Consider the following 21,023-nt stretch of genomic DNA (forward strand, 5'->3'; position numbering starts at 1 on the left):
CAATATGCATTGTCACATTTGATCTTATCATTCGTTTTAATTGATCATTTACATTTCACATAGCATAGTGCATCATTACCAAACACAACACTACTTCCATTATAACATTCTAGCTTCTCAAACTTACTTGTATCATTAGTCATATGAGGTGAGAAATCACTATCAATTATCCATTTATCATTATTACTCACATGTGAAATCAATGTAGTTTTCTCATCTTCATCAGAATCATCTTTCATTGCAACGTAAATAACTTCTTCATCGTAATCATCATAATTACTATTGATTACTATTAGAACCATTTTCTTTAGAAATGTAACAGGATTTCTTATCTTTATCCTTGTAGTATTTATTCCCTATTTTTTCTCTATTGTCTCTCCTTCCTTTTTACTTGAAGTCTTTTCTTTCCTCTTTATCATCTCTATCAAGATATCTTGTAGCAATATGACCATTTTTGTTATATGTAGAACAAAGAATAGGAAGTTTTCCTTTTGTATTTTTCTTTTCCTCTAGGAAGTCTTCTGGCAGAATCCTGGACACATCGCAAGGAATTACAGAGCACCTAAGAATCATAATGAATTCAATCAAAGGATGAATGCACCTCTATGTTAGTTATGCAATAACTTTGGACACACAACAAAATTCTATAAAATGGACAAAAGAAATCTTAATAGGAATCCTAATTATAGAAGGAACAATAACAAAGATAACAGAAGGAATGAGAATGGAAGTGACAATAGTTAGAAATAAGTAGTTAAAGAACATGTTGATGCATTCAAGGAAGCATTTGTGAAAGCTTATAATGCAGAGAGTTCACATATAGTATTGGAAGAACAATACTTTGATGCATCTAATGGAAAGTTGAAGTCACAAATTTTTTTGTGGCTTGTCCTACTTGAATTGAGCAGTTTTAGCAGAGACAAAGCATTTTTTGGTTTAAAAAAAATGTTAGAGAGTGAGTTAGAGGTTGTGTAGTTAACAAAAGATAGAAGACATAGAGAGGAAGCTATGGTTGAGTGTGCAATTCTTGATATGATCATAGTAAGTGGAAATTGTGAAAACAAGGTTACTAGTAGACAAAGAGTATTTTGAATTTGTGGTAGATACATATTTATTGTGCAATATGATTTGAAATGATTTAAGGATCGTAAGCAAGATTGAGTGTACCATTTGTTGATGTGCAAAGTCTCTTGAGTGAATTGAAGAGCATTTTGACATTGAATTGAAGTAAGAAGTAAGTTTGAGAAGCTGAAAGTTGCAAAAGCCCTAAACCACGAATTTGAGGTAGTTTATAGAACATTAAATCCAGTTTACTCCAATATTTATAGATTACATAACTATGGCTAGTCAGAGAGTGTATGATGTTAGTGATAGACCAAGGTGTGATTTCAAGAAACACCCTTTTGTTTCTTTACTAGATGATCTGTTAGGCACATTTTTGCAAGTTCCAAAAAATGTGTTGCACATAGAAGATATCAGAAGTTATATACATTGCAAGATTGAGAGCATTAGTGATGATGAGATTCACATAGATTTAGGTGATATGTGTAACAATGACTTATCCTTGTAATTTGAGTTTGTGTACCTGGAAAAGTTGAATTTAGTGAAGTATACGTTTTATACAAAATTCAAAAATTGTGAATGGACCCAAATCATATTGAGTAGGGTACATGATCTGGCATGTTTTGGTTAGGTTTTGCACCAGTTGTCGTTTATAATGACTTGATTCACAATGTCACATGATCAAGTAATGAAGGTTGTAATCTTATTAATGAGAAGAATGTCAGGAAAATGGTTCAAATGAACCTAAAAATGAAGTTCAACAGAAGGAATATCAAGGTTGAACCTATTCAGAATAAAGGAGTAAAGTTGTTAACTAAAATATTGGGGTACAAGTTGAACCATGGATCAAGGGTTAACTCTGTACTAGTTGGATTTCTTCATGTAGCATATGTGATGGTTGTTGAAGGAAGGAAAGTGAATTTGTGTGATATTATCGGATTGCAATTGTTGGACAACATTGCAAAGATCAAGAGAACATAGAGCGTAGTATTTAGATTTGAGTCCCTATTGACTCACTTACTCTTCTATGTTACCAAGAAGTTCCCTGAAATAATCAAGTGAGATAGTAGCAAGTGCACAATGAAGTTAGTGACTCAATGCTATAGATCAACGCACGAAAATGTTAGAGATAATGGCATAGATAGATTGATGAAGAGTTTCCAATCTAAGATGAAACTAAAGTATAGGATACCTCCTTCTATGGTGGAAAAGTATAAGGATAATTTATGCTTCATGGTGGAGATTGATAACACCTACATGGAAGCAATCATTTCCAGAGTGAAATTCATTGAGCCTATGGGCTATTAGATGAGCGCAAAGCTGATTGAAGGGTATGTGCAGATCATACTCAAATCTGAGCTGGATACAAAATGTCCCAAATGGGGAACCTATGATGAGAGATCAAGAATAGTTCTTTCTGAATTATATAGTAAAGAGAGCAAGAAAAAGTTTGAAAAAGATATAGATTCTATTCTCAAAGAATCTAGCATGACAAGAGAGGAGTTTGATGAGATTAAAGGAATCATGCTAGAGATGAAGGCCAATGGTCAAATTGAAGTGTTGGCAACAATCCCATTGCTATGGTAGAAGCTTTAGAAAAAGTTACTATGGCACAACCTTATGTGCAAGCTCCTATTGCACCTTATGTAGTAGTTGCACAAGTGCAACTAGTAAGAGCTACCCATGAACAAACAAGTAGACAGCTAGAGGTGGAAGCACCTTTTGTGTAGAGGAAGTCTAATAAATTGGTGAAGTTTAAGGAAAAACCTACACAAGTGAAGAAAAGGGTCAAGAAGAGTGTTAGTGGACCTAGAAAGAGGAGAAAGACCATCCAGATAAGCAGTTCTAAAAGTTTGGAAGATGTGTTGAAGATAAACCTATTGAACAAGATGCACAGGAAGCAAGGACAACAGCAAGCAAGAAAGCAAGGAAACCTAAGGTAGAAAATCTAAATATGTAGATTATTAAAGATGATAATTATTTCAGTTGAATAAATTTTATAGTATGTGCAATAATATGGATAGAAGACAGTTAGAGAATGTTGTTACAAGAAATATGATTTTGGAGAATAAAAGATTTGAGAGTACACAAAATAAGATTCCTAAAGACCTATACAATAGGTTGGTAAATAGGAATAAAAGAGTTTTAGAGGAAGATCTGAATATGAGGATCACATCCATTAATAAGCTATGTGATCTTGGATCAAAAGAAGAATTAGATAGAGTTTTGAAGGGTATTGAGCCCTTGCTGAGGAACAAAAGAAGAGAAATACTTCTAATGGGAGGAAATTATGAGGATGTTAGGCAAGAAATAGAGGAGGCTATAGTAAAGTATATGTCCTTGGAACCTAAGGTGAGTGTGCAAACCAAAGATGATAGTCCAGTATATGTATAGATAGCAGATGTAGAGGAGATGTGCATCAGGCACTTTCACCGAGTCACATTGCTATGGGCACTAAATCCATGCAAGTGGATAGTATGCACATAATAATAGATGTCAAATAAAATCCCTTTGCAACATTTGGCCAATCTATTCTTGGCAATATCACTGCATATAGTAGCTTAGATGATGAGGAAGAAGAAAAGAAGATGAAGGAAGAGTGGAAAAGAGGAAACAAGAAGAAGAAAAGAAAAGAAAACAAGAATGAAGAAGGGGAAAAGAAGAGAAAAGTAGAAGAAGAAAAGAAAAGCAAAGAAGAAGAGGAGGAGAAGAAGAAAGCAAAAGAGAAGAAGATAAGAAGAAAGAAGCAGATGAAAAGAGGAAGAAAGAAGAGGATGTAGGGAAAGAGATTGAGGAAAACAAGAAAGCAGAGGAAAGAAAAGCTATTGTACCTTCATTAGTATCAGTAGTTAGAACATTAGCAACTACACCTATTCCCTTTGATGATGAAGATAAAAAAAAAATTGATGGCCACCTTTAGCAAGTTGTTTGAGAAGAACAAATATATTAAGTCTTTGGAGAAGACTCTTGCTAAAGTATTGGAATAGATGCAAAAGGTAATTTCCCCAATAGTAGAAAATCCAGACTTGCAGGTTAAGGAAAAAGAGTTGGTGAAGATCTTTGATAAGGAATTCACAACCCTAGCTGAAGTAGGAGCAACACAAGCACATACAAAGCATGATGCATCACTGTTTGACACAATATGCACAAATGTCAACAATGACATGAAAACCTTAGATATATGTATAAAGGATATAAGGAAGAGCTTAGTTGATGGTAAGAAGTTGTATGGACAGCGTACAATGTCTTACAATTACCTATCAGATTTTGATGCAAAGATCAAAGGCCATATGAGTGAGCTCCAGACACTCACTACTAGATTGTAGCAACTAGAGGTCAGAATTGAAGATTCTAAAATTGAAATTGAGAAGATTCATAATGCTATCAAAGGAATTGAATCTAAAAAGGACAAGGTAATAAGGAGATTCTCTATTCCCAGAGAATATTTGACACCCAAAGTTGTTATTTTGTAGAGGCAGTTGGAGGAATGTTTGGCAGCAAAGACATCCTATGACAGATTTGCTTATATTGACTTGAGTGTAGTTGAAGTAGCATATTATGCACTTTGCACACTCATCAGTATATCAGATACAGTCCAAAGAAAATGGAAGAAAGACTTAGATAGGCTGAAGCTTGATTTTAGAGATTGTATATCCAGAATGACGAGCTAATCTTCAGCAGGCAGCAAGTTTTGTGATACAATTTTGACACCTTCGTCATTGATGTCAAAGGGGGAGTATTATGTAGAGAAAATTGTATAGATGTAAATGCATATGTAAGGGGGAGCTTATGTATGTATCAAAGTAAAGGAGTGATAAGGAATGTATGATCCATCAAAACATGAATAAAATTGTTATGTTTTGAAGGCTTTTTTCATAGTTACTTTACTTTTGTTTTTGTTATGCATGACATCATTTTGGGACTTAGCCAATTTTTCTCAAATGTCGCCATTACTACCAAAGGGGGAGATTATTGGAAATATGGTCAATTAGATATCTTTATGGTTGTCATTTATGGCAACATGTATTCAGTATTTCATTTATGCATTTAGTGTTAGAAATTGTCCAAGTGTTATATAGTTTGCACTAGTATAGAGAACGAATCTTAAGAGTACAGATGACTCATTAAAGTTAGTGCATGCATAGTTAAGGAAAGATTTGTGATACTGACATAATGATGTGGTTAAGTGTGCAGATGTGTATGGACATATGGCACAAGATATGATTAAAATACCAGTGCGAGTATTTAACAGAGCATATCAGTAAACAGAGTTGTACAACTTGAGAAATTATTTTGGTTACAAAATAATTACTAAGTTATGATGAGCTAACTTTTTTGATATTAATCCATGAGTTATTTTATATTATGTCAAGTGTGTGAATGCATGAAGGCCAACTGAGTAGAATTTTGTGAATGTGCAAGGTATAAGTAAAGATGTTATATTGTGCAGTTAGTAAGAGGCATGCACAAGTAATGTGAAGTCATGAGATATTGTATTTGTGATGCAAACTATTATGCAAGCCTTATGTGATGCGAGATATGATGTTTGATTAGAGAAAGTGAGAGTTACAATAGGAAAGCAAGTATTGTATGTATACCTATCTTGTGAAGAACTAAATTGTATTATTGCATGTTAGGGCAGTGGGCTCTTCTTGCATATATTGTATTTGTTCTACCAACTTCTAACATTGTTGAGGCTTCTAACAAGGCCTAGTCTCCTAACAAGAACTTGAGACACTATATATATTTCATAGACTCTTAATAGGGCCAATATCCTTAACAGGATCCTATTGTTTAGTGAATCATCTAGTGGGTATCATCCCCACTGGGGTTTTCCCTTGGCCAGGGTTTTCCTAGTTAACAAATAATGTTGTTATGAGTTATCTTTGTGCATGGTTATATTTATTGTTCAACATTATTGGTTTAATTTCATATGCAAGTTATAAAGTAAGTAATAATATTAAGTTCTGGGCAAAATTTTGTAGAATACTGATTCACACCCCCCCCCCCCCCCCCCCACCCTGCTCTCAGTATTATCTATTTTTATCACATAAAACTTGCAATCCACTATCCTCATAGTAGAAAAATTTGTAGAATGTAAATCATTAGTAGTAAAACATCTCAAATAACATCCAAACAAGTATAACACCAGGATTTAACATGGAAACCCAATTTGACAAAAAACACCAATAATATGCTACCAATTTTTACTCTTTTGAAGTGAGCTCTATAAGGAGCCAACACTATCAAAGGTTATAAAACACATTATTAAATGTGACCTTATTAAAGGATTTAATCACCCCATTAGGAGTAACCTGGTTAAAGAGCTTTAGAACATTCCATTAGAATGTCACATTGATTAAAGGATTTATAAATGATTGTTAGGTCAACCTTGATTGAAGGATTTCAATACTGATGCAATGGTTAGAAAGTAACATCAGGTTGATTTGATAAATACAAGTCACTTTGCAAATGCAGATCACAATATAGCTCATATGTTGATCCACTAACTAACATCCATTATCATCTCTATCTTTGATCTGCGTGACAATCCTTCAAGCAATCACACTTCATACTTCTTCATAACTTTTCTTAGCCTCCTCCTTAAGTTTTCCAATCAATAACATCAACATCTACTTGTTCACCTTTATGCCACCTTAAATAGGTAGTTTTAATCTTTTACCACTTAAACATCACCATTGATCTCTTAGGGTTTGGTTAGATTCATTGAATCCTTACATCTTTTTATTTCCTTCTTTCTCTCCTGGAAACTTCTAGAAACCTATGTTTGAATCCATGCTTAGAAACACTTAAATATGGTTTTTTTATGTATTAAATTCTCTAGGTCTTTCATCCTTATCTTCAACACATTTTCCATATTCCAAGAATTCAAATGTGTCAATTGGAAATCAAGATTTCCTCACAAACTGTCAAATCATGTCACTCAAGCAACATTATCTTTTGACACTCGGTCATCACTAAATTATTCATTTGATACTAACTGTTATGTTTAGCATACTTTCTAATACTCAGTTGACACTAATTCTTGATTAACACTATATTTTTCTTAGATTATACTGTCACTTGGTCAACACTAGCATCACTCGGCATATACTTCTAGTTCCTTAATCTTCTACTCCTTGCTCGATCAAGCCTATGCATTTGGTTTTCTACTGATCACTTCTTCTAGACATCAACACAACTATCTTCACCACTTAGATTATGATAAAACAATCATATTAAATTTTCAAGGTCTAACAAATCAAGTGCCCATTCTAGTTTCACATAACTCAACCTTTCCTCTAGGTCCTTTTGTTATCTCTTCTTCTCAAATCCTCTTCATCAATCATCTTGATATGACACTCTACTCAAATAGAAACTGCCTTACTAATAAGGTTTGACATCAATGACAACATAACAATTATTCCAATTGTAGTTCCAACAACTCTCTCCTCACTCTCTCATAAAATCTTAGCTTTTATTCTATTTTTATGTTGACACTTTTCTTCTTGGAGTCTTCTTGCATCTTGGCATATTTCATCTTGGTGACTTTGGTATTTTAGGATCTTTCATCTTGTATCTTGCATCCATGATAGATCATCTTGATTTATGCTAAGGTGGTATTGTTAGTTTTTTATTTGATTTCTTGAGTGTTAGTTGAGATCTTGCATTATTATTTGACTTAGCTTTCTTTGTCTTGCATCTCTTGCATCTCATCTTCTAGACTAATTTATATTGCATCTTCATTTTGAATCTCTCATTTTGTGGTGTACCTTACAAGGGTCTCCTATCTTAGGTTCATTTGAGAGCCACAGTTAGATCATTTGGATTTTTTCACATCATGTGGATAGAGAGCTATACGCCACCATTCAAGACTCCACTTTCCTTGGATATCTTGGACATAAGGGTTTATAGAAGTGTGCATCATTTTAGCATACACTATTGTAATGTGTAAGAAATATGTTGTAATATTTTTAATCATTCTTATGAAGTCATGCATGCCTTAGCATGATCCTATGTAATAAATAATGTGTTGGAGAAGCCTTAACAAGCTGAGCTAATTAATTATTTGCAAGGCTATACAGGAAATATATTTTCCTTGGTTAAGAAGTATCATGTATGTTGTCATGTAGATGTGATCTTTTATTTTGGATAATCATGTGAGAGAATTGATTGAGTTGGATGATTTTGGAAAGCTTCAAAGAAACTATTTTAGCAAGTAAGTTGCAGATTAGTTAGTTCATTGATTTGGATATGTTATCATGAAGATTTTTTCTTCACACTAGTTGAATCTTTTAGGAAGTGAGTCTTTTTTGTTTCTTATCATCCTTTAACAAGGTTGGAACCTTCTAATAAGGGTCTACGGTTTCTAAATAGGGATCTTTTCTCTAACAAGGATTGTTGTACTAAATGCATTGCAATTGACTCCTAATAGGATCACAACCTCTAACAAGGAACTTATATATTAGTACACTATCTCATAGGTGTCATCTCCATTGAGGTTTTCCCTTTGATCAATGGTTTACCTAGTCAACAAAATCATTTTGTTATGTGTATGGTTTCTTATAGTTATGCATCAATAGTCCTTGATGCATTCTAATTTACTCCTGATAGGGTCACAACCTTTAACAAGGAACTTATATATTAGTACACTATCTTATAGGTTTCATCCCCATCGAGGTTTTCCCTCTAATCAAGGGTTTACCTAGTAAACAAAATCATTTTGTTATGGTGTATGGTTTCTTATAATTATGCATCAATAGTCCTTGATGCATTGTAATTGACTCTTAATAGGGTCACAACCTCTAACAAGGAACTTATATATCAGTACACTATCTTGTAGGTGTCATCCCCATCAAGGTTTTCCCTCTGATCAAGGGTTTACCTAGTCAACAAAATCATTTTTTTATGGTGTATGGTTTCTTATAGTTATGCATCATTGTTTTAATTATTGGAGTTAAAATTTATAATTTTGCATTTACATATAATTGGAGATAACTTATTCACCTCCCACCTCCACCCCCTTAATTGTGTGTGGACTTTCCTTCTTAACATAATAAAGAACCCATTCTTATGAATTTTAATTTCTCTTGATGGTCAATATATAGTTCCAATCGAAGAAAATAATGATAAATAACAAGAGATTTCTGATGAAGCAAATTCATCCTTTGATTTGCAATAAATTTTAAATACAAACTAATTATAAATATCCAAAATTCACAATACTACTCAATTGTTGTGACATTTTTGTGTACCTCACAAATAACTATTGGATTAGATGTTAGTGTGTGTGAAACATTCATACCATGTCTGTTAAAACTCCTAACTAGTACCTGCACATGAATTAAATATAAGAGTTTCATAGGTGTAAAATTTAATCACAAATGCATTTGTCATACATATTGATCTTGAATTGCCCCTTAATGTTGTTCAAAATCTTCCTTTAAATATATGTGTTTGAATATGATTTCTAAAGGTTAAAACCCAAAATTCCCACATTATTTTAAAAATATTCAATTCAAGTGCATGGATCTAATTTTTATTTCAAAGGATATGAATTTAAGAGAAAATTTTCATGATGATATAGGATATTTTAATTAGAACTGTGCAAGTTACAAAAAATATTGTAAATAAACAAGGGGGGAAAAAGTATAAGAATCTAAGAGATAGTTTCTTATAAAAAATACAACCATTCCCATGATCAAAATATTGACCTATTCACTATCAAGATAATGTATAAACAATAGTGCCAATAAGGATGACTAATAGAATATTGACTACTCAAGTCCCAAATAACACAATTACATAGGCATGACAAAGGCATTCAAGGTAACAAACATTGTCATGATTGAGGGGAAAATTATTAATGAAAATAAGAGGGGCATGTATGTTTAATATAAGAGGATAACATATCACTTTACAATGAGAAAAGGGCATATAGAGTTTCAAGGAATGATGCATATAATATCTAGGATGAGAATATTAGCCATTTTTCCATAATACTCTAGGAGGATAAATAGAGTTATAGTATTGGTGCATTATTGTCATAACAAATACCATTTCATAGAGATACAGATATCATCACAAAGGGGGACTATCTTGGACATCACTATCATGTAAATCTAATAAATAATACAAAGAGAAGGTAAAGAAAAATTAATGTTACAAATAACAATAATCTTTGATGAGAAAAATAAGTTTGGCTCAGTTAAGAATATGAAATATCAACTCATAAGAAAGGCATAATTTCTTCTTTTGATAGGTTTTCAATGTCATATATATGTTCTAATATTTGAGTCAGTCATAGAAGTTTTCCTTCGAATTGAAGCATTAAAGTATTTACAAAGGGGATATTTCATGGGCACAAGACCAACTAAATTAGACGAAAATCATCAGATTTCAACAGGGCATGAAACAAAAAAAAAGTAAATCAAAACAATGTGACCACAGATGACAAAGATCTTCCTATGGTGTAAAGGCTAAAAACATAGTCATATTTTAAAAGGTTAAATATAGAAGTGATCCAAAAAGAATTAACCTTTTTTGTTATAATGGAACATAAATGATGTTAGAAATGTATAAGAGATTAATATCTTGAAACCAAGAATGTAGCCAAAGAGCCAAGTTATTCAAAAATAAAAATAAATCTTATAAAATAATAAATCCAAAAAAGTAAACCATGCTTTATTTATATGAGCAATTTGTTAACATAATTTTTTTCAAAAACAAAGCACCTCCATCCATATCCATTCCAAGTTTGTGATTAAAAAATAAAAAATATCTAAGGAAAATGGTATGCATACCTTGTGTTTGTGAGAAAAAACTTGAAGATATGTCCTAAAGGTAGAAAGTTTTTCCTTCAAATATTTGTTTGAATTTTAGTGACACTATCTCCAAGTCACTTATATTGTTCTTGTAGATTAGAAAACTATGAATGACCAAACATTGGAAATCAATGTTTATACAAATAAATCAATTCTATTTGAAGTTATATGCAAAACAAAGAATATGGGACACCTTTTTTTCACATCACAAAGGCACTACCACTTTGTAGAAAATGCTAATGATGATCACCTAATGATCCTAGCTTGCTAGTGTGACCTCTTTGATTGTGATGTTTTTCTAATGATAGTATTACCTAGACTATTATTTGTTGGCAAAAGAAAGTCTTTCTTTATTACTTTTATTTGATTATCTTCATATATAATCAACATCCTTTTTTACACTTTTACAATAATATTTTTTTAAAATTAAGTTCCTTTCTATTAATGAATTAATATACTAGTTACAAATTCACAAAAAGTGTTAGGAGAGACAAGATCAACCCATAAGAGTTCACATGACCCAAGCCAGACACAATAGATATTCATCAAAAAAATATGTAAGCAGCTCCCTCAGGCTGCCAGAGTAGTGCCAACCAAGTGAGGTGGTTCATCACGATCATTAAAACCCCAAGCATCACTAGGATTGGCAGGGCGACTAGGAACAGTCCAGCCATCAGCAATGTCATCACCATCTTTTTCTTTTTCTTTCTCTTCTGCCTGCAGCAGAGAAATAGCTAGATTTAGGAAAAAAGGCCATTTGGAACTAACAACACCAAGAGGAGCGGCAGGAGGGGGAGCCAAAGGAATTGGGGACTAGTCAGAGCTGCAACGAGGCAGAGAAGTTGAGCGACACCACCAACCATAATCACCACCACTTGGAGAGAGGTAGCAGGGAGCCTTTGAGTGTAGCATGTGTAAGTGGTGAGTAGAAGAACTATGACCACGATGACAGCCCCCCAGGGTGGAGTATGGTTAGTTGAGTCAGGAGGTACTCTAGTGATCGTGCAAGGTATATTGCCCTAGTGATTGAGTAGCTCCTAAAGGGGGGCCACCTTCGGAGCCACCTTGTTAACTTGGACCTGTATCTGTAACATGGCATTATTACAAATGCATGCTTTAGTGTACATAGAAACATTGATATCAAGAAAGTTGTGAGTGAAAAGAACAACATTCCTATCCTTCCATAAAGTAAACAAAATCTTCGTCTTGAAAGCATGCCAAATCTAGGCCAATTTCCTAAGGATCTTGGGGGAATCACCTAGCACAATCCTGTGCCAAGAAAAGGGTTCTGGCCTAAAAGGCTTGAAAAAACCATGTATCCAATTCCATTAATTTTGAGTACACCTACCAAAATATATACAAAAAAGACTCAGGATGCCCACAAAAAGGATAACAAGAATCTGGAACACCAAGATGCTTGAGCCACTACCCAAGGGGAAGTCCTTGAAATAGCAAGCATTAGGCAAAATGGAAAATCTTCAGTTCAATGATAGCACTCCAGATAGTATCAAGTCACATTCTCCAATGATAAGTAGAAGATTGAAGATGCCAATGTTGGTTGAGAGTATCCACCATAGGAAGATAGGGAGAAAGCCAATGATATCCTAAGTTGGATTTGTAACTAATGAAGGGTGTGATAGGATACCACTTCCAGTCTTTCCACCAAGGTCGCACAGATTGGATGCCCACCTTGTGGATCAAATGATCTAGAAGGGCAGAGAGCAAAAGATCAAAAGTCTGTCGATCTCAATGAGCAAGACGAAACTAGACCTGAATATCCTCCCAAGATTTGAGACTCATAGAGATCTTGGAAAAGAGATCCTTAGGAGTCTTGATGCCACATTTGAATAAATGAAGAGCACTAGCACCTTGAGTCTTGGCTAGAGGAACACCCAAAATGGAAAATAGCTGCAACCACCAAAGGTTCTGTTGATTCAAAGAAAGCCCATCATGAAACCCATCACCATCCCAACGAAGCCAAGGATTAAGAGCTTCCCAAGCTTTCCAAATGCTTTTGATAAAAAAGGAACCCTGGATATGAACAGGTTCTCACATAACGAGAAAGGTTTGAAGACCAATCCCCTTCCATGCAAGCTTTTTAACAGGGAAAGTAGAAGAGATACAATGTCGAACAAACACTTTCCAAGCTTCATCACTAGTGAGAGCACAAATAATCCACTTAGCACAAAGAGTGAGTCCTTGCTTCTGTGTGGAAAGAAGGCCAAGACCTCCAGACTCTTTTGGGAGACATCAAAAATTCTAGGCAACCCTGTGAAAATCATGATGATCAGACCCAAAAGCCCAAAGAAAGTCACAAAGAAAACGCTCTAGCTTGAGGTAGGAAGCTTTAGAAGCAGCCCAACAAGAAGAGTAATACACATGAGTAGCTACCAGCAACTTTGAGAAAATCTAGAATTTCCCTGAAAGAGAAAGCGGTTTAGTAATCCAATAGTCAAACTTTTTCTCAATTTTCATGAGCATAGCATTTCACAGTTCCACCGGAGAAGCTTGAAAGGCAAATGGGATGCCTAGAAAGTGAAAAATCTCCTCGTGGGTAATCCATTTCCACTTAAATTAAGCAAGCCAAGGTGGTGCAGGAAGGAATGATTGCCTATAGTAGAGTGTCTTGTGCCATTGAATAGCTAAACCAAAAGCTTGACAAAAAGTGTCCAAGCATTGCATGGCATTAGTGATATTTTCCTCATCCTTCAGGAGAGTGATAAAAAAGTCATCAAAAAAGTGACCATTGACAAGTTAAGAAGAAGACTTAGACAAGGAAATTCTACAAACCAAACCAATAGAAACAAAGTGGGCAAGTAAGTAACCAAACCCTTCAGCAGCAAGAACATACAAAGTCAGGCCAAAGGACAACCCTGCTAGATAGATCAAAAAAACCCAGAGGCTTCAAATTGAGATTTTTTAATAGAAAGCATTTCTACAAACTGAAGAAAATTAGGGCCAAAACCCAAATCCTAGAGCATAGCCAAAATGAAGGGCCATTCAATTTGATCATAAGCTTTGGCAAAATCAATTTTTATAAACATAGTTTATTGGTTAGACTTGTGAGCCCACTTTATGCCTTGACAATGATCGTGTATTACACATTAAGTAAGGTGAAGTACCACCAGTTGTAAATATCCTCTAGGTCACCAGCTTTGGGTATGAATTTAATGTTTCCTTTATTAATGATGGCTCCTAGACTCTTAGTGTGGTAGGCTTCAAGATATACTTTGTGCAGGTTAGGACCAATAGACTCCCAGAGGTATTTGTAAAATTCACAAGGGAATCCATCACACCTAGGGGACTTGCCATCTGCCACAGAAAAGATAGCCTCCTTGAGATCCTTGATGGTAAGAAGTTTTTCATAGAAAGCTTGTTGCTCAACTGCTAGGTGGTTTGGAGTAATAGAAATATACTTTCTGAGAGCTTCCTCTTAGGCAATCAAATTTTCCTGTGAAGCAAAACCATTTTCATTTTGATAAACAAAGGCTTACAGGATGTCAGGGAGATTGGAAAGAATAGCATTGTCCTATTTAATCTTATTAATCCAAAAGTTGGTATGATGGGCTCTAAGAGCCTAGAAGAATTCTTTAGAAGCTTTATCGCACCAGTAGAGTCGAGCCTTGATTTGGGCACCTCGAGCAACATAGTTATCAACAATCTATTTCTCACGGCGAAGCTCAGTAAACTGGACTTGCAAATTAGAATCAAATGGGTAAAGGGTAAGAGCTTAAGAAGCCTTCTTGAGAGCCTTAGTATTGGCTTCATAAGATCTTTTTCTAAAAATAACTAATTGTTGCACATAGATGTGAAGAAACCTAGTAGTTCTGGTAACAACATCATTCCACCATTGAATCCAACCTGTTTGATGGGAATGTGGCTCCAAATTCCAGACACGTAGGATGTGAGCAATAGTGGAAGCATGCATCACCATCGACTTGTTGAGGAAAAATTGTGTTCTAACAAATCGTTGGACAACAATTTGCCAAGAAATGGTAAAATAAATGGGAGAGTGGTCCGATAACGTCACATCTGACAAAGCAATGACAAATAAATCTAGATCTTTAGAAAATGAGAAAAAATATTGTGTAGTAATCATAACATGATCAAGACATTTTAAAATGCGGTCAGAGCTAGCTCGAAAATTAGACCAGGTGTGCCAAACCCCACTCTACTAGCGGCAGTTAGCATTGGTATCAAAAAGGCCCAATTTATTGTGCATATAGTACCACGCTTCCCTTTCCCTAGTTGTCCAGTGAAAGGGGAAATACCTTCCTTGTCTGAAGCTAGCTCTACCATATTAAAATCGTCGCACATAACCCAAGTAGCTAGAGGCAAGTTGTCATCCATCCAACACCAAAGTTGAGATCTTTCCACAACATAATTGTGAGCATAAACATTAACTATACCAAAGGAATGATTATTGATAGAAAAAAAATCCAAATAATTATGTGCATGGGGTTAGAACCATGCAAAATAATAACAGAATGAAGAGAAGGTGATAGGAGAGTAACTACACCACCTCTACCAATTTCATGTTGAGAAGAAAACATAATGTCATATGGCCAATTGACGCGACATGCAGAAGAAAGCATGAAGCCAAAGATTTTAACTTCTTTCATATAAAGAAAATCTAAATTACGTTTAAGTCTATGATGAGTATCCCAAACATAGTACTTTTTGGAGAGATTTGTAAGACGTCATACATCCTATGATAAAAAAAATTCATGAAAACTCTTCCATATCTTTTTCATCCTCAAGGGAGGAATAGCCATTTTGCAAAAAAGTAGAAACTAGGTTGAAACCAGAGGGAAACTCTCTAGGAGTGATGACCCGTCGCTTCTCATTTGGTTTCTCAACACGTCTAGGAGGACTGTGTGAACATTGCACATTCTAAGTCTCAATGGAGGACGTAGCAAGCAGAGTGTGAACCACTACAGGAGTGGTAGTCCTCGTAGCTGCCTTGATCCCTTGCAAAACAATAGGTTTTGAATCTTGTGAAACAACAAGAATTGACTCCAGTGAAATCATCGTCGACCCTGCAATGGCTGAGGTTTGCGCTCCATTATGAATAGGAGGAGCGAAAGATGTAGCAACGTTCAATTATTTGGGGACCGAGGAAGCCTTGCCCTTGCACCCAACAGTGGTCCATTCCTCTTTTTGTTTTCCTTTTGTTGGCTTAATAGGAGCATCTGTGGGAGGGGGTTTAACCCTAGGCACTGCCAAAGGGCAATCCTTGATCTTGTGTTCTACTGACTGACACCTATAACAGGTGTTTGGCAAGTTCAAATAAAGCACCTTCTAAGAGACAGTTTTTCCTTCCATTGGCTTAATAAGAGCATCCTTGGGTAGGGGTTTAACCCTAGGCACTACCAAAGGGCAATCCCTGATCTTGTGTTCCATCGACTGTCACCTATAACAGGTGTTTGGTAGGTTCAAATAAAGCATCTTCTGAGAGAAGGTGTGGAAACCAATCTAAATCTCCACAAAATCCTTGAGATCCTTGGAGAGATCAACCTCAACTTAAACATGTTTTTTAGGGCAATTGTTGGAAAACTTATCGTGTTCCTTGGTAACAACTTTGCCAAGAGTGTCGGCAATGGACTCAATAAAAGGTTAGCATGGTAGGGGAAGACCATTCACATGCAGTGTCAAATTCTTGCAGAGGAAGGATAATATCGGCATTACCTCGTGAAAGACCTTTGGGATGAACTTGCTAGGACATTTGTGCAATGGAGGCATCGTGGCTATCCGAAGCAGCAACGTGAACACCAGTATCAACTACTGGGTCATAGCTGGTCGGGGCTATTATAAACTAGCCCTAAAAAACTCTCACACTGTGGTTTGATATATGGAAATGACACAGAGAGCTAGACGTATGTAGAAGACACATGAAATCCTAACAGATCAAAAAACTTTAATTTAATTAATTAATTTATATAAAATATTTATTTGATTAATTTATATAGAGTATTTTAATTTCTCATTAGAAGAGTTTGATTCTCACAATACCTTTGACGAGAATAAGAATAAAAAGAAATTAGACTCAAAATCTTTTCAATCTTTTCCAATGCATGTGCTCTATAAACTTACTACAAGATCAACATTTGAGAAATTTCTCATTGCAAATAGAAGTTTTAAGATGATCATACCAAATCTATCGAGAGAATCGTTGGTTTTAGTTCAAAATTTTCCCATTGCAAGCAACAGGTATACGATGATCATAAAAAACCAGTGGAGAATCATTGGTTTTAGTGCGCTCTTTGGGTTGAAAACAACCAGAGAAATGCATTGACAGCGACAAATCAAGAGAGTGTAATTTGAAAATTACAAGCATTAGTTAGTCTTCATGAATGCTTTCTTGGAAATAGGTAATCAAAGTCTAAGAAGCTTACCATAAAATTTTGAATTAATCTTCATGATTGTTCCCACAAGGAGATGAGGAGAATTCATAAATATCAGGAACAACAAGTACAACAGCAAAGAGGAGTTAAGGAAAATAACACAGGTGTCCAACAGCATGACCAAGCAAATATTAATTTCTGTACATGGGTACACGCTTTACAATGCCCAAAACAACAAGAATATCACGTGCAATCCAAAAAATAACTCTGCGACTCCACAAAAAACAACCGGGAATTATTAGGGTTAGGGTAAGGATGTAGTATGTCTTAAATGTAGTCAACAAATGATACAATACAAGTTGAATATATCTTCCTTCCCTTTACGTCTGCATGATGATGATACTTTCTGCATGCATTTATCATATTCTCAGACCCGATTTACAACATTCAGTATGAATAATAATATACTATTCAACGTACAACAAATATTTTACCTTACTTGGCAGATATCATGATATTTCCCTTGGTGAGATCAGGTATTTTCTCTGATTAAGTTTTTCTTAGTCAGAATGAATAGTGACTTTAGGCTGCTTAATTTTGGTTTTGTAAGAATTCTATGGAGAGCACCTAGAAGAGCACAATATTGTAATGAGTTGGATTTGCAGAGAAATTGTTCCCACTCTTACAAAATATTAAATGCTTCTTACCTATATTTAGTGATCATCTGATTTGTCCCTGCATATTCCCTTTGTCAATGCGGGAAAATAGCTGATAAACTTTAATTGAGCTCCTGATGTCTTAATTAAGACATGACCAAATTATAAGTTTTACTAGTCCTCCATCTGAAGAAATGTCGGTGGGTGTCATTGTTTTTTTCCATTAAATTTATTGCCAAAGGAACTATAAGATAGGGATATGGTATATACCGACAACATGGTTTTAGTGTATTGTTGTTTTCTGCTTCATTTGTCTTCTGTTCTTCGTTTTTCTGATCAGTTTGATGGTGTTTTTTGAGCTTGTAGCTCCAATAAGCCCTAGGTGTTAGTACATTTTGAAGTACCCACAATACTTTCACTTGGTATTGAAGACATTCTTCCAATCGGGAGAACTTTCTGGTTGTTTTTTTACTATCCATTACAATCATCTCCCTTCATGTTGATAAATCAAGGAATGTTTGTGAAGTGAAAGGGGATTTGACTACCCAGAAAACTTCAAAGTGCTTGATGTCTAATCAATCACTGAAATCAAGAGAACTTCTGCTATTGTTTGTTCATGTGTTTGTGTCCACCAGTAATAGCGGTGGTGGTATTTTCAATGCATATATGTTTATGTTTTGTGGTCAATGTCAATATGATGGTTTTCATGTTACAGCCCTAGGGCTTTAACAAAAGAGGCATAACCACAAAGGTTCAGTCCTCCGTGGTGTTATTATATTCTTGATATCAAGAGAGGTGTTTTCTGTTTCCATTTTTTTGTTGATTTTTTTATAAGGTGTCCTGATATTCATTCCCTGTGGTGTGAGGATATCACTCAAATCGAATTGCAACATTTCTTCTTGTTATTGATGATGATCATTTTTCCATGTGATTGTTGATTAGACATTCATGGTGCCATATTGGATAAGTATCTATATATATTCTGTGATGGGTCTGATGCTTTTCAAGTTGCAGCCATACCACTGTAAGAAAGAAGACATACCCACAATGGAGATCCAGAGAACAACTGCATTGATGAAATTTCTATGTATTGTGCTTATCATGGACACCATGAAGTGTGATATATTCAGCACATGCTTGCTTTGTGAACAGTTTGATTATGGTGAACACTTTTGTCTATACAATTGGTGTGGATTGGAATAAAGATGGCAAAGACGTTATCCTTCCTGAGCTTTGAAGCAAGAGTCCCAAGGAAGGTCGGGGAGTTTTCTTGACCTTGCAAGTCCGGTAGGCTGTGCTTTAGTTGCACTGCTGCAGCGTGGGCTCTTCCAATTTTGATTTCTTCATAGAAAATCAATGTAAATTTATCCCTCCTGAGCTATGCTATGTTTTAACAGTATAATTTACTTTTTATATAAATTTTGTAATAGGAAGAGGATAATAAGTATTTTCCACAAAATACTTTTGATGTTGAAATATGAATACAATTTACTGTTTCAACACCTGACTATTATTATCTTGAAGACGTTTCTAATCCATGAAGAAATTTTTCAGTTTAGTGTTTTTCTTGGAGAATATCTATAGATGATCATAAATCAGGAAGATCTTTGCCCATCTAGTGTGGAAGATTAAATTGTAAATAGTCATTTTCTGTTAGTCTTCTCTATTTTACTCCTCAATATCTGTATGCTTATCAACTTAGAAAATAATTATTAATTTGGGTCAAAGATGAAAAAATTATATGATGTTTCATTCACAAGTACTCTTCCTTGTTTTCACTGATACCAACCGGCCAGTACTCTGTCTAAACATCTCCAGTTTAGTGTTTTTTTAAAATGAAATATACATATATGATTATGCCTTGATCTTCTCTGCCTTTCTCCTCAATAACTTTTGTGTCCACAAAAATTTTCAAGGAGAAAGGCTAAATAAATCCCACCCAAAAACAATACTTTGAATATGAATTTAAACAATTCTTTGACTTTGAATTTATCTTTGAAGATCAAAGATGGGAATAGTATTGTGATCTTTTGACATTTATCGTGGAGATAACCGATAGATGATCCTAAATCATGAAGATCTTTGCCACTTTGTGTTGAAGACTGAAATGTAAATAGTCATTTTCTGTACTCCATCTTCTCTATTTCTCTCCTCAATGTCTGCATGCTTATCAACTTCGAAAATGATTGTTAATTTGGGTTAAAGATTAAATTTATAAACGATGTTCCATCCACCAGTCTTCCCTTTTCTGTCTGATATCAACTCACTCGTCTAAACAGATTCAATATCAACTAATGATGCAATATTGATCCATCAATGGTCGGTACGATCTTTTCAATGTTTATATTGGTTCAGTATGATTCTTAAGTTGAGAAATGAATAGACTACTTACTTTTTTCTTGATACTGTGATGTTTCCTATTATGGTAGAAAAAAATCCTGCCATGTGAGTGATGAAACATTAGAAAACTGGAGGAAGCATATTCATGGAAAGTATTGGAGCAAGTATTTTTTTATACAAAGAAAAAATGATGAGAATGCAAGTATTACAGTAATATTAATGTGAAGAACAGTAGATTCATGAAAAAGTTACTGTCACCATGTTCCATAACCCAAAATAACATGGTAAACGTTTGTTTTCATGAATGAAAATACAAGACCAGAGGACCCAAAAATTACTGGCCACATGTTCTTTTAACCTTAAGAAATGGAGTAGGGTCCTTTAAGTTAAAGAAAATGACTGCATGTTTCAGAGAAGGGGCCACATTTATCTTGAACTTTCACACACAACTTTCTGATTGGGATTGGCAAGAGTTACTATTTACTAATTGGAATTGTTTAATAATCTGTTTTATTGTTACAATTGTTCTGAGGGCCCAAACCTTTTATCTAATCAGAACAATTGTAAGAACAAAACAGATTATTAGACAATTCCTTTGTTCTTAAAATTGTTACTAATTCATATTCAATATAATTTAATCTTTCCCTTTGGTTTCTTATTTTATATGTTTGATTTTTTACGATTCTCACTTTATATGTTTGTTCGACTCCATATCCAGCACTTCGTTGGTGTTTGTTTTCAATTTGCCAACCTGTAAATGATTTCCTTTCCTTGTACCTAAAAGGTGCTGCTTTACT

General features: G+C 34.7%; 1 pseudogene; it reads right to left on the minus strand.

Moving 5' to 3' along the window:
• LOC149564579 (uncharacterized) overlaps positions 1-21,023 on the minus strand; it is a 118,195-nt pseudogene that overhangs the window by 53,080 nt on the left and 44,092 nt on the right.

Source organism: Cupressus sempervirens, chromosome 3 (assembly GCF_028749045.1).
Source record: "Cupressus sempervirens isolate cs-2001-9-10 chromosome 3, ASM2874904v1, whole genome shotgun sequence".
Lineage (NCBI taxonomy): Eukaryota > Viridiplantae > Streptophyta > Pinopsida > Cupressales > Cupressaceae > Cupressus > Cupressus sempervirens.